Here is a 14,265-nt window from a genome sequence, read left to right on the forward strand (position 1 = left end):
ATGATGGCTAAGAGGGAGAACGAAGAACAGAAGCACACTAATAAGGTGTGATGGGCTGGCAGAACCCAACTTCTAAAGTGCTGCCCACATGCCTGGGTTACATTAAAAAAACATTAATCCCCTCATAAAGCAGAACGCATCTACAGATAATTATAACTTTGCTAATTATAACTTTGTGTAGTAGAGCCTCTTACTCAAACTGTTGTGTTGTGCTGTTTGCATTACCAGGTGTTTTGAAAATGTGTCATGATTGTATCAAGATGTTTAGTGCTAAACTACAGAAATGATCAGTGGAAGTTGACCCTATTCGACCAAGTGCCATAAAATTGCTAACATCCACTTGCTTGTAGGGCTTGCTTGTTGCCCTGAAATGCATTGTTAATGCTAGTCTTCCACAACCCTGTTGGTAAATCAGTTTAAAAGGCGAAAACACAATTGAGCAATTGTTCAAGGGTGCCAAAGTTCCATCATATTATTTCAGAGAATACTGCAAATGTCAGTGGTGAGTGAATCTGGGTGACCTGCTGGCCCGACTGTCACCAAACATTCCCCGAGATCTTCCGTTGAGCTGTGGCATGTTGCATAGCGTTGGTGTCCCGTGTACAGTATTAAAACAGGACCGCTGACTTCATCACTGTTTCCATAAACTGCCACAATACACTTTTGACCTCCGCTGTTTGCTGTCACCCCCCTCGCGAAGCTTTGGCAGCTGGTGGACAGTGTGCACCTCCTCTGAATCATGATGTATGATGTTTACATAGAGCTGAAATTCCCTCCGGAACAGCAGCCCGCAGTCTAATTAAGATCTGCCAGATATAAACCCGCCCACCGTGCATGCACACACATACCCTTGCATGTGCACACACCCGCAATGCAACACACGCACACACTTGACTCGAACAAACACACTATGTGTCCCCTTGCGCACTCTTGTGCTAAACTTAAAGCGTAGCGGAACAGAGGATGATGAAAGCACATTAAAAACCCACTGGCTAAGTCAAAGGGTAACCTAGACAACAACCTGGGCTAAAAGCTTCATGAGTCAGAGGCAGAAAATGGGTCTATTAAACTACAGGTCATATGTCAGCAGGAAAAATAACATAGTACATGTTCCTATTCACTACTGTGGCCTGCAGGTGAGCTGTAGGGCAAACATCGTGTCCAGGCAGTAAGGTCGATATAAGCAGTCGGGGTTCAAACGAGGTCCCAGCTGTTCCCCACATGGTCCTCGGTGTGAAATAGTCATTTAGTGCTTCAGGTCCTCGTGAATATTCATTAGCAGCTTTTGAAGGGAGCTAATTTATATGAATTCAAATATTAGAGAGAGCAGTAACTGTTGAGCGCAGCCAAGGACATCTACCGTAGGTGAGAGCAGTATGGAAGGTTGGAACTTGTAAATCTGAATATTGGATGGTTATGCTGTATACCACTGGGCAACAAATGCTTGTTTTAATTCTTTGGTTTTATAATTCAAACATTTGGATTTGGATTTTGACTTTCAATTAATATGAAGAAAAAGTTGGGTTTATATGCACAGTACATTGATTTCACCATTTAAAAATGATGGCACCTTTTATACACATTTATACAACTATTATACAACGATCAGCACACCACAGTATCAGGGCAGAAATAATGTCTAGATCAAGAACTTATGTTTAGTATTTGGTTGCATACACAGGTATGTCGCAGACAATAACTGCCTGAAGTCAAAGACCTACTGTCCAGACCAGATGCTGGGTCTCTTCGGTTGTCCTGTCCCGTTAGCAGAAAAACACCCCCAAAGCGTAATGTTTCCACCTCCATGTTTGAAGATGGGAATGGTGTTCTTGAGGTCATAGGCAGCATTCCTCCTCCTCCAAATACGGCGAGTTGAGGTGATGCCAAAGAGCTCGATTTTGGTATCATCTGACCGCAGCACTTTCACCCAGTTCTCCTCTGAATCATTCAGATGTTCATTGGCAAACTTCAGACAGACCTGTGCCTTGAGCAGGGGGACCTTGTGGGTGCTGCAAGATTTCAATCCTTCACGGCGTAGTGTGTTACCAATTGTTTTGGTAACACACTACGAGGTGAGATCTTGCATGGAGCCCCAGACCGAGGGACATTTACAGTTCTTTTGTGTTTCTTCTATTTGTAAATAATCGCACCAACTGTTGTCACCTTCTCACCAAGCTGCTTGCTCTTGTAGCCCATTCCAGGCTTGTGTAGGTCTACAATCTTGTCCCTGACATCCTTGGACAGCTCTTTGATCTTGGCCATGGTGGAGAGTTTGGAATCTGATTGATTGATTGTATCTGTGGACAGTTGTTTTTTATACCGGTAACAAGCTGAGATTAAGAGCACTCCCTTTAAGAGTGTGCTCCTAATATCAGCTCGTTACCTGTATAAAAAACACCCGGGAGCCAGAAATCTTTCTGATTGAGAGGGGATCAAATACTTATATCATTCATTAAAATGCAAATCAATTTAGAACATTTTTGACATGCGTTTTTCTGGTTTTTTTTGTTGTTATTCTGTCTCTCACTGTTCAAATAAGCCTACCATTGAAATTATAGTGTGATAATTTCTTTGTCAGTGGGCAAACTTACAAAATCAGTAGGGGATCAAATAATGTTTTCCCTCACTGTGTGTATATGGACTTATTCAGACTTTGTCAGTGAATTGAATATCCAGAATTAGCTATCCCATTTTTTAAGGTCAAATCTGTTGTCACAATCTACTCTTGGATGTTATTGCTCAGGAACATTTGAATGAGCCTATAGTGTGTCACAACCCCCGGCAGGACTTCTCATGAGCCAGATTCCATCTGAGAGGACTGTTATTGTTGGGGGTTTGGAGGGCTAAGAGGGAGTCTGTCTGACCTCCAGACTGAACACAATGACAGGATGTGACATCACGGAGTGTCTGGGGTTACTGTATCTTTGGCAGTCTTATTCCCATTTCCAGTTTGCAGTGTGGCATTTTGCTCCACACTGGGCTGATTTCTGGCAGTTTGGTTCAAGCAGGATCCAGGCCTCAGTAAATGAAACGGTAGGGAAAGCAGCATGAGAAGGTGGCCCCACCAAGCTACAGAGCAAATTGGTCTTTCGAGGTCCTTCTCAGAGAGCTCAGACCTTTTGTAAATTGATAGCTGCGCTGCATGTCCTTACCCAGAGGGGAATTAAAAAACATGATCATTCTTTTTGTTGTCTTTGATCGTTTTCCACTGAAGCATTTCAGAGAAATTCTTGGTAGGTTTTGAGAATGTGTTGAAGATCAGTAGCCCCAGTCACATAAACCAAAAGATGTTTTGAAGATAAAATCCATGCTCACTTCGATGATGTGGAAGGTAAGAGTGAAATTAAATAATTGTATTGCATTAATCTTGGAAACCCATAAACAAAATCCAATTACGTAATCAGATGCTCAATAAAGTTCTGGGAAAATACATGAGACTAATGAGGTCTGCACTCCCTTAATTGGAAACTCTCAGCCTGTTTACGGCAAGTCAATGAGCCCCAACTTCCCTCCCCTTTCAAAATACAAAAGATTTAGCCACCTGCAGAATAGTGATTAGTCCAAATGTCAATGAGGTACATCCCAAATACTAACAACTACCACTTATTTTACGTGCGTCTGTCTAAGAGATTAGCCTTGCATGGACAGACGCATCATGCCTACTTAAGCTTTGTTCGCACTGGCAGTTAGAAGTGACTTAAATCCAATTTTACTGCATATAAGATCCCAAACAAGTGTATTTCCTGCAGTGTGAACAATTAAAAACCTAATGAAATCAGATATGTCAAATCACATTCCAACCCACATTCATATATTATTCTTTAGCAGGTAAAAATCTGATTCAGTATCTGGCTATGTGACTTGTTTCTGAACAGTCATATACAATTTATTTGGCTCAAAGTACTTTTATCCACTAATCACAATTTATGTGATTAAACATGTTGGAGTCCCACATAATCACTTGTTGACAGACATGACCCTTTGTGGAGTCCTGTAACCATTGGAGATTTAACCTACCGTAAGGCCTCCCTCGCCTGTCGCCTGCCAGCCTTTCAGCATGCAGAGACAGCTACCTCCCATTGATACACTCATCCACTGTTTGCACACAGTAAATTAATTTGCAGATAGGCCTGAATGCACCTGTTTATTTTTTTCTACAAAATTACCCCAAGCATACAAATGATCTGCCTACGAATAAGCAAATGGATGACTGAGAATAAAAACAGTGGTCACTCAAAAATGAATACAATGTCACAAAGATATATAACAATGTAAACATATGTAAAGGATAAACACATCAGAATGCTTAACCATTAATCTTTTGGAACAACACAGACATTAGGGCACTCTCACTGATGTAAACAGGATGTAAACACCATCAGCACCACCACATTGGCGCTACAGGTGGAGTAGCATCGCCGGTTGCAGCCTGACTGTCTCAACACTACCCAGCTCCTTGGCTGAAGCCTCAATGTCCCTTGCAGACGATGAGGAGGAGGGCCCTAAATATAAATGTTTCTTTTTACAAATGTTAAAGACATGCTGTGTTTTAATGTAAGCTATGGAGAATGCTTGACTTGGAGTTAAATAAGCACCCAATGTACTACAATAACTGGCAGATCCAAATAGTAGGTTGCTGGTCTCTGACTCCATGGTTCTAATGTCTCCTACCATTGGGCTCTTGATCAAGGCACCAAGTACAATTACTGCTATGTTAGGGTGCTGTATGAAACACATATCAGCCCTTATCTGGAGAGCTGCAGGGTGTGCAGGCATTGAACCAACACTGAATCACACCTCAGCTTTTCCTTTGATGTTTAGACTGAAATGTGGTTAGAATGGGGTGCAGGTGGGGGCCTGTAACGTTTGCAGAGCATGGAAGTTGTCTGTTAATGCTAAGCCCGTGCCAGCAAAAACATTAAATAATGACAATTTACCATACTACAATCAAGTAGTTAGATAGATTTGTGCCATGAAGTTACAGTGGATGGTTCCGATGCTAATATAATGCGTAAACGAGTGAAAGAAGAATTTACAGTGCCCATCATTTTATTTAATTGCATGCGAAGATCCTGTAAGCCTGTGAATTAAAGCGCCCTGGCCTGTAACTATGACAACTACCATGAAATGAGGACCGTGGAGGATAGAATGACGCTGTCATAAGCAGTCAAATACATCTATGTTAGTTCAGAAGTCACAGTCTGAACACAGACAAATCCGATCTGGTCACTAGTAAAAGCTGTTTGTAACAGTCATTAATCCATATTGCAAATAATAAAATGGATTTGATCATTAAGGCCTGCATTTTGAACAAAACGTGAGGGGTGTATGCATCCAGTATGCATCCAGTTACCCACTATTGAATTCTATCGCAGCTTGTGAGTCAATCCCCAGAGCCCTTTTAACTATACTTGCAACTGTTGGACACCCAATCATAGGGCAGCGCTGCCTGTGGGCTATGGGAACCAGAGGGCCTGAGCAGAGGCCCAGCAGAATGGGAACGAACCAACACCATGGAATTGGGGTCAACGTTTTGTTTGGCAGACTTCCAGTCTCATGAACTTGAGTTGGGGGAAGGGAATGAGTAGAAAAAAAGGGAACAGGAAAACCGGACATATTTTTAATTCCCGCTGTCACGGGGATGTATGGAACATTGCACTGGGACCAGAGTATAGCTAGGAAGAGACCCTCCCTGCAAGCCAACTCACCCCCATCGGGGGTCCGTCAAACATACAATGGGTTCTTCATAAAGTCGGCCACGATGTACGACGACAGGTGCACATATTTCTTTGCGCACCCCTCTCTCTCTCTTCCCGACTTTCTACAGTACTGTGCATCCATACTTTTAATATTCCTTTTCCTTCCTGTGGCCCTTCTCTGCTTCCCTCCAACCCTCGCCTCGGAACCTCAACCATGCTACAACTCCATTATCACCTTTCTCTGTGACTGTTATTAACTGGAGCTGAAATGTGTTTTCGTTTAGCCGCTGTGTCAGGGCCGGGTGTGTGCCTTCGTTCATGCGCGATTGTGTGCTTGCGCATAGTGTTGATTCAGCTGGAGCCTTCCTTAATGCCTGACGGCCAGTGACAATCACTGGGCGCCGGGTTGGTAATCATGACTCAATAAGGCCAGGAAATCAGGAGAGAGAGAAAGCACGTTCGGCCAGAGTGGAGGGAGTAAAGCAGAGCAGAGGTGCTCAGAGCTGGGGAATAGAGAGAGGGGATATGGGTTCCGGGCACTGGTTCTCTTCAAGGCCCCCTTAGACACTGTGTTAACATGAGAAATTGTTGTCCAGTGTTGACTGTGTTAACTGGAAATAGAGGGCAGTGCAGGTGAACTTTAGACGGGCGACCCCTCGCTGCCCTATCTCAATTACAAAGAGATGTATTTTCCACTGGCCTGATCTGCTATGGACACTTAACCTGTCTCTCGGTCCAGGTCAAATGTTTCCGAATGTTTTTTCTCAAAGAACAGAGCTGTCTTAAGTATGTGCTTGAATGAGGTTTAATTTTCCTGTACTCATTCCTTAACTGTTTTAATATATGCAGCGCTGAGAGAAATATGTTTTAAAAATGTAGTTTATTGAGGGCAAAGAAAGTGGGCAATGCCTGGTAATCACAGAATGAACCGGCCAATAAAATCTCAGTTTAAAGCTGAGACGTTCCTTCAAGATTTACATCCAGAATGACAGGAACCAAAGATGTTACTGTGCCTTTCACTAATACCAGATTCAGTTATACTAATTTACTCAACATGTTCCTAAAATAATATTGAGTATGAAATAAAGTGTTTCAGTAGGAACCTTAACATTTATGCAGCATAATTTCCGTGTGACCACTAGGGCAGTATTCCCATGGGATGAAAAATAACAAAAATGAACAATGTAGATATTCAGTTGTCTCTTAACATGTACACCGTACTAGTGGTATACATCTGAATGTGGGTTGTTATGTACATTGTACTAGTGGTATACATCTGAATGTGGGTTGTTATGTACACCGTACTAGTGGTATACATCTGAATGTGGGTTGTTATGTACACCGTACTAGTGGTATACATCTGAATGTGGGTTGTTATGTACACCGTACTAGTGGTATACATCTGAATGTGGGTTGTTATGTACACCGTACTAGTGGTATACATCTGAATGTGGGTTGTTATGTACACCGTACTAGTGGTATACATCTGAATGTGGGTTGTTATGTACACCGTACTAGTGGTATACATCTGAATGTGGGTTGTTATGTACACCGTACTAGTGGTATACATCTGAATGTGGGTTGTTATGTACACCGTACTAGTGGTATACATCTGAATGTGGGTTGTTATGTACACCGTACTAGTGGTATACATCTGAATGTGGGTTGTTATGTACACCGTACTAGTGGTATACATCTGAATGTGGGTTGTTATGTACACCGTACTAGTGGTATACATCTGAATGTGGGTTGTTATGTACACCGTACTAGTGGTATACATCTGAATGTGGGTTGTTATGTACACCGTACTAGTGGTATACATCTGAATGTGGGTTGTTATGTACACCGTACTAGTGGTATACATCTGAATGTGGGTTGTTATGTACACCGTACTAGTGGTATACATCTGAATGTGGGTTGTTATGTACACCGTACTAGTGGTATACATCTGAATGTGGGTTGTTATGTACACTGTACTGTTTGGTCTTCTTCTATGTTATGAAGTACTCTAACCTTCATTTACCTAGTTAACCTCCATTTACCCCTCTCAGATGGATGTTGCCCTGGTCTGTTACACCAGCTGGGGCCTATGCTATCCTCTGCCCCCCCCCCCTCCAGCCCTCACTGCCACCACACAAACAGGGAACCCCAACGGCCTCAGCCTCAGATTATGGTGCTAGTGACGGTTTCTTACCAGCTTCGACATGAGCTTCTGGGCAGATGTGGTATTACAGTGTATTATAGTCATTTTTCACTCAAACACAATTTATTAATTACGTTTTTTTCCCAATCCCAATTTCATAATGTCCAAGTTGCAATTATTTATGCTTTGATGCAGGCAGGTTTGTGAGTGTCGGCAGGTCTTCAAGCAGTTCTGCATGTTGTCACACTGTTTGCCTGACCAGGAAGTATTCACCGGAACCTGTGCAACTGGAGCACAGTGAATTTTCCAGCCAACAACCACGATTGAGCTTGCAAGTGTCCGACCTGCCAAAAGGAGGCATTAGGTGGCAGTTAAGATGGTGCTGAGCCAATCTACACTGCCCTCTGTTGAACCCCCTGGCACTGTCGAGGAGTCGAATGACACAGCTACACTGTTAAGACAGTCATTTTCTTGCCGCGCCATCTGGGAGTCACTACAATAGAATCTTGAGCATTAACATACTCCCTTTTCGTTTTCCAAACAGACGTCTCCCATAATCAGTTTACAAGTGCAGCTGGATATCTGGCTCTTAGATCTGAGATTTCAACATATGCGACCCTCTGGGTTTGTGGCCACGGTTTGTATTGGTACAGCCACCCCCTTAAACTAGCCACGGCATCCACCCAGGACTTTACTGTGGCAACACAGTGGAACATTCTGTGGAGAATCTTGAGATGCCGCAGCGCAAGCCAAACTAGTGTTTTAGACCAATTAGAGAGCTCGGAAATTGGAAGCCTGGTTTCGGATTGGACGGGCGGTTAAGGGTGTGTAAGCGGGATGACACATAAGGGAGGTGGGGAACGGGCCACCGCCTCATCGTTCTTTTAGATGACAGAGAGCATGTGTCACCAATGGAGCCCGACACAGCTTTAGTCCTCTGGCAAAGCTCCACGCAAGATCAAGAGTTTCCTGCAGAGGTTCCTGTGGTTTAAGCTATAAGTCATAGGCTTTCTTCATTTCCTCTCATGCATCCATTTTAACGCGAAGGATAAAATTGACATTGATGTTTTCACCCATGAAAGCTTGAGGGAGAGAAACATGTAATGGAGTCGTGGAGGTCTATAGAATTAGAGATTTCGCTCTTTTGCGGCCAATGGGATCGGTGACATAGAGAGAGTGGCTGTAGGAATAATGGCCTGTTTTCACACATCCCCAGGAGGCTGTTGTCAACATCCTCTCTTCCCCCGTTTAGGAAGAAGACATCCATTCCAAATGAGAGAAAGTGTGTCCTTTTAAATGAGAAGTCACAGTTAAGGGCGCTAGGGTGGAGAGCTTCACTGACAATGGGTTAGCTTGGTGAGAAAGCTCTGCAGGGAGGCGCTCACCATCTCTGGGCTGAACTGATGACTGTGATGACGTACAGTATGGTGCAAAAGTCTTAGACACCTGAAAGTCCAACTAAGGCCATTTATTTGGGTAGTGATTTAATTAAAAAAAAATTACATATATAATATACACTCACCTAAAGGATTATTAGGAACACCTGTTCAATTTCTCATTAATGCAATTATCTAATCAACCAATCACATGGCAGTTGCTTCAATGCATTTGGGGGTGTGGTCCTGGTCAAGACAATCTCCTGAACTCCAAACTGAATATCAGAATGGGAAAGAAAAATGATTTAAGCAATTTTGAGCGTGGCATGGTTGTTGGTGCCAGACGGGCCGGTCTGAGTATTTCACAATCTGCTCAGTTACTGGGATTTTCACGCACAACCATTTCTAGGGTTTACAAAGAATGGTGTGAAAAGGGAAAAACCAGTATGCAGCAGTCCTGTGAGCGAAAATGCCTTGTTGATGCTAGAGGTCAGAGGAGAATGGGCCGACTGATTCAAGCTGATAGAAGAGCAATTTTGACTGAAATAACCACTTGTTACAACCGAGGTATGCAGCAAAGCATTTGTGAAGCCACAACACGCACAACCTTGAGGCAGATGGGCCCACCGGGTACCACTCATCTCCACTAATTATAGGAAAAAGAGGCTACAATTTGCACAAGCTCACCAAAATTGGACAGTTGAAGACTGGAAGAATGTTGCCTGGTCTGATGAGTCTCAATTTCTGTTGAGACATTCAGATGGTGGAGTCAGAATCTGGCGTAAACAGAATGATAACATGGATCCGTCATGCCTTGTTACCACTGTGCAGGCTGCTGGTGGTGGTGTAATGGTGTGGGGGATGTTTTCTTGGCACACTTTAGGCCCCTTAGTGCCAATTGGGCATCGTTTAAATGCCACGGCCTACCTGAGCATTGTTTCTGACCATGTCCATCCCTTTATGACCACCATGTACCCATCCTCTGATGGCTACTTCCAGCAGGATAATGCATCATGTCACAAAGCTCGAATCATTTCAAATTGGTTTCTTGAACATGACAATGAGTTCACTGTACTGAAATGGCCCCCACAGTCACCAGATCTCAACCCAATAGAGCATCTTTGGGATGTGGTGGAACGGGAGCTTCGTGCCCTGGATGTGCATCCCACAAATCTCCATCAACTGCAAGATGCTATCCTATCAATATGGGCCAACATTTCTAAAGAATGCTTTCAGCACCTTGTTGAATCAATGCCACATAGAATTAAGGCAGTTCTGAAGGCGAAAGTGGGTCAAACACAGTATTAGTATGGTGTTCCTAATAATCCTTTAGGTGAGTGTATATATATATATATATATATATATATATATATATATATATATAAAGAAAAAGGTGCAGTTGTCTCTTATTTTTTTCTGGAGCTGTATAAATATATATGGAAAAAATGAAGAGACCACTGCAACTTTTTCTTTCCTTTCCAAAAAAGTTTTGAGTGAGGAACAGAAGTGTTAAATTTGCAGTGGTCTCTTAATTTTAACCCTTCTGTTCCTCACTGAAACCTTCCTTTCTAACTTATTTGAAAAGGAATGAAAAAGGTGAAGTTGTCTCCAGAGCTGTAAATATTATTATTATTAACAAATAAACACTTACTACCCAAATAAATTACAGTAGTTTGAATTTCAGGTGCCTAAGACTTTTGCACAGTACTGCACCTCACTACAGAGAACAAGCACCAGTTATGCAGCTGAGATGGGTGGAGTAGACCTTTGCATGACATCCTCGCCCCTTTTAGCTATGTGGCCACCAGGGTCAAAGTTCAAACAGCAAACATCCGAGCAGGATTTTTTAGTATCGCGTCCTTAGACAATATGTCTCTGTATAAAGTTGTTTTGAAATAGGACCTTTCAGTAGTAAGCCTGTTTCAATACGTTTTTTCCATTCCATTCTTACCAATCCATTTTCCTTTTTGGAATGTAAACAGGGACCCATTAATGCCAGCTGTGAATGAAGGAAGTGTTGGAGCTTCCGTTGCAATTGTGAATATGAACAGTCACTTCACGCATGGTTGTCTAGGAGGAAGGCCGTAAAACAATTTTTCCTCCTTCTCAGACAGATCAGCACAGTAGTGTGGCTTCATTCCCATCTTGATGTAACAGGCCACGCTGGTTGGGATGGAAGACTTCTGTGTTGGTGTGTGGGTGTTTGTATATATGCTCCTGTGTGTGCGTGTGACCGACGGTGTCTGTGTGATTCAGGGGCGTCCTGTTTGGGGGGTGGATAAAGATTTACCCTCTCCCAGCCGTGGGGAGCATTGCTGTAGATGGGGAAAGGAAGACTTGTAAAGACAGCCTTCTATGATAACTCAGATAGAGGACATGTAAAGGACAGTATAGAAACACACTAAACAACCCCCCCCCCCACCCCCCCACCCCCCAAGAAGACTGTCCCTGTTCCCGCGGGACTTCATCTCCTCATTCTCCTCATCAGGTCCCTGCTCACGCAAGCCGGATTACTGCTGGGGACCAGAATACTTATGAGGGCAGCAAGTTCACTGCTGCACCACTCACTCACAGAACTCGAATATGGATTCCCTGTCTCCTCTGAGTTCTGTTACTGCTAAACTATATCAAACAGCACAGAGACAACATCTGCCAAGAGCAATTCTGAGCTGAAAGTTTTATATATTCCGAATTATTACTGAGAAACACAGAAATGGGCATTGATGATGGCCACTGCTATTCTTTTGGCTTTAATACCACCATGATATGTGATTCTGTAACAAATACCTATACACAGCAAAATGTTCAGTGACACCTAATGGTCAATTATTACAATTTACGAGAGGCAGTGATCATACAATCTTAGGAAAAGCCATCAGACAAAGCAGTTTGGTTTTCTTATGGTCGCTGTTTTGAACATTATGCCCAGACTAAACCCTCAGTGACGCTGAGCTATGATCTGGTGGCTGGTTCCACCCTGCCACTGGAACTCAATGTGTACATGCTGGGTATATCAGCCAGCCAACTCACACAGGGCCAGATCATGCTGCTGGAAGTTTTAAAACAATGTCAGCCAAGTTCCATCTCTCTCCATAGGCTTCTAGCCACTTTAGTATTTTACTCTTTAGTATTTTCCTATCCTACTTCTTGTAGTACAATTAAACCACTAGTTGGATAAAACATGTAAAACAAAAGAAGTTGATAAATCCTGTAAATAATTGAAAGAAAAAAATGTTGTTTTTGGTGTGATAGCTGATTCATTCATATTTGTTTTTATTACAAAAAACTACACACCAGTACAACTTTGTATTTAGATTCTGCACTCACATCTGTGTTCATGTAAATTTTATTACAAATATATTTGTCACTGTTGGTGCCCTACTAAGCCATTCCCTACATAAAATAGGGAAACAATAGAAATGTAGACCATTTCAAAATCCTTAAACTTTACCGCAAGCTACTCATGATTCTATAGTCAGATCACACAAAGACCATATGACAACCTCATCCTCATATCAAATAGAATTCCCATTGTGCATTAGATAGTATCAAACAGTCGTGACCCCATTTGCAACGGATGCACAGTCAGCATTCCATTGACATTGTTTAAAAGGTAACATGATTAAAGATTTGATGATTACCCTGAACGTATGCTATGTCATTGCAGAGTGGGGTCAGTCAGCACTAACATATTGCCTCCACAGTCAAATCCACTCACTCTATGCACAGGGAATAAGTAGAAAGAACAACTTACTAATGAAGAAATAATGACACTGTCATCTTTGTGTGGTAGCTAGCGCTTTGGCCTTTTGAAGCGGTGCATGTAAATATTTATTGAGGCCTGTGATTGCCTTGCAGTCATGCTTCATTCCTCTCAGCCATGAGGGGATAATGAAGAGATGTGAACACTAACAGACAGAAAAGTGACAGAGAAAACAACCCAACACTGTCTTTGGTTCAATAAGACTTGACTTAATTGCTCTGTTTTGCACTTTCTGTGGTAGTTCTCTATTTAAATCAGCAACTGGTCGGGTCCAGGTGAAAACAAGTAACGGCCACAAAATTATTACTGTAAGGCACGTAAACAATTTCCATTATGCTACAATGGTTATGCCTGGTTGAACAAAATCAGCTTTAATAACAAACAATAAAAGCATGGTGTTATACAAATTATGATTATATAATTAATATCATGACTTTTGTACATAAGAGTGAGTGCTTTATGTATATTCTCGTAAACTGTTTAGATACGCTTACAGTGTTCTTGTTGTCTTTTCACTTTTTATATAATTTTGCTGATTGACGACAAGAAAATCTTCCCCACCACAAAGAAAATATTTAGAGAACAGCGAAGGCTGAGAGGGCTCTGTTTTCCATTACAGCCATGCAAGTAGCCCTGCAAAACGCTGATGGCCTCAATCCAAATAAAGGTTTCTGCCTCTGCACTCCAATTCAGATATATCATGTCAAATGATGATGTCAGTTCAACTTGGTTATTTTCCTCCACGCGTCCCAAGGGTCAGCTGGCTGGGAGATTTGCCTCTTTACTTTCATGAGCAAGGTAAATATACATCTGTGCAAACAAGTGTGAATGACAGTCAAGAGGATGGCTGAATATAAAGCATACATGTGGCTTTAGTTTCCGCCTGTACAATCTAAGATGGAGTAGGGAATCTGTTCTTCCCAGTGAATTTGTTCTCCTAGGAGACATTTCATGTTTGCCTGTCAGGTAGACAGATGAGAAACATGGGCTGTTCAGAGAGGTCAGGGAGCGGTTTGAAATCCTTCTTTGTGCTCGCAGTCTAGCTGTGCCGGAGACAATGCGAATAATGAGAGGAATTTGGCCTGGTGCAGAGTGCACACACAAGGGAAGCACCTCGCCCAGCCTCGGGAGTCCAACCAGATGTCTAGTCCTGTGTCTCCCAGGTCTCATGCATGGGAAATGATAGGGTGTTACAAATAACGGAAACTTTCCAAAGATTCCTAAATTTTCCAGAAATCTTGGTTTGATGATTTTAGGAATCCAAAGCAAATATGTGTTAAATCC

This window comes from Esox lucius, chromosome 6, assembly GCF_011004845.1.
Source record: "Esox lucius isolate fEsoLuc1 chromosome 6, fEsoLuc1.pri, whole genome shotgun sequence".
Taxonomy (NCBI): Eukaryota; Metazoa; Chordata; class Actinopteri; order Esociformes; family Esocidae; genus Esox; species Esox lucius.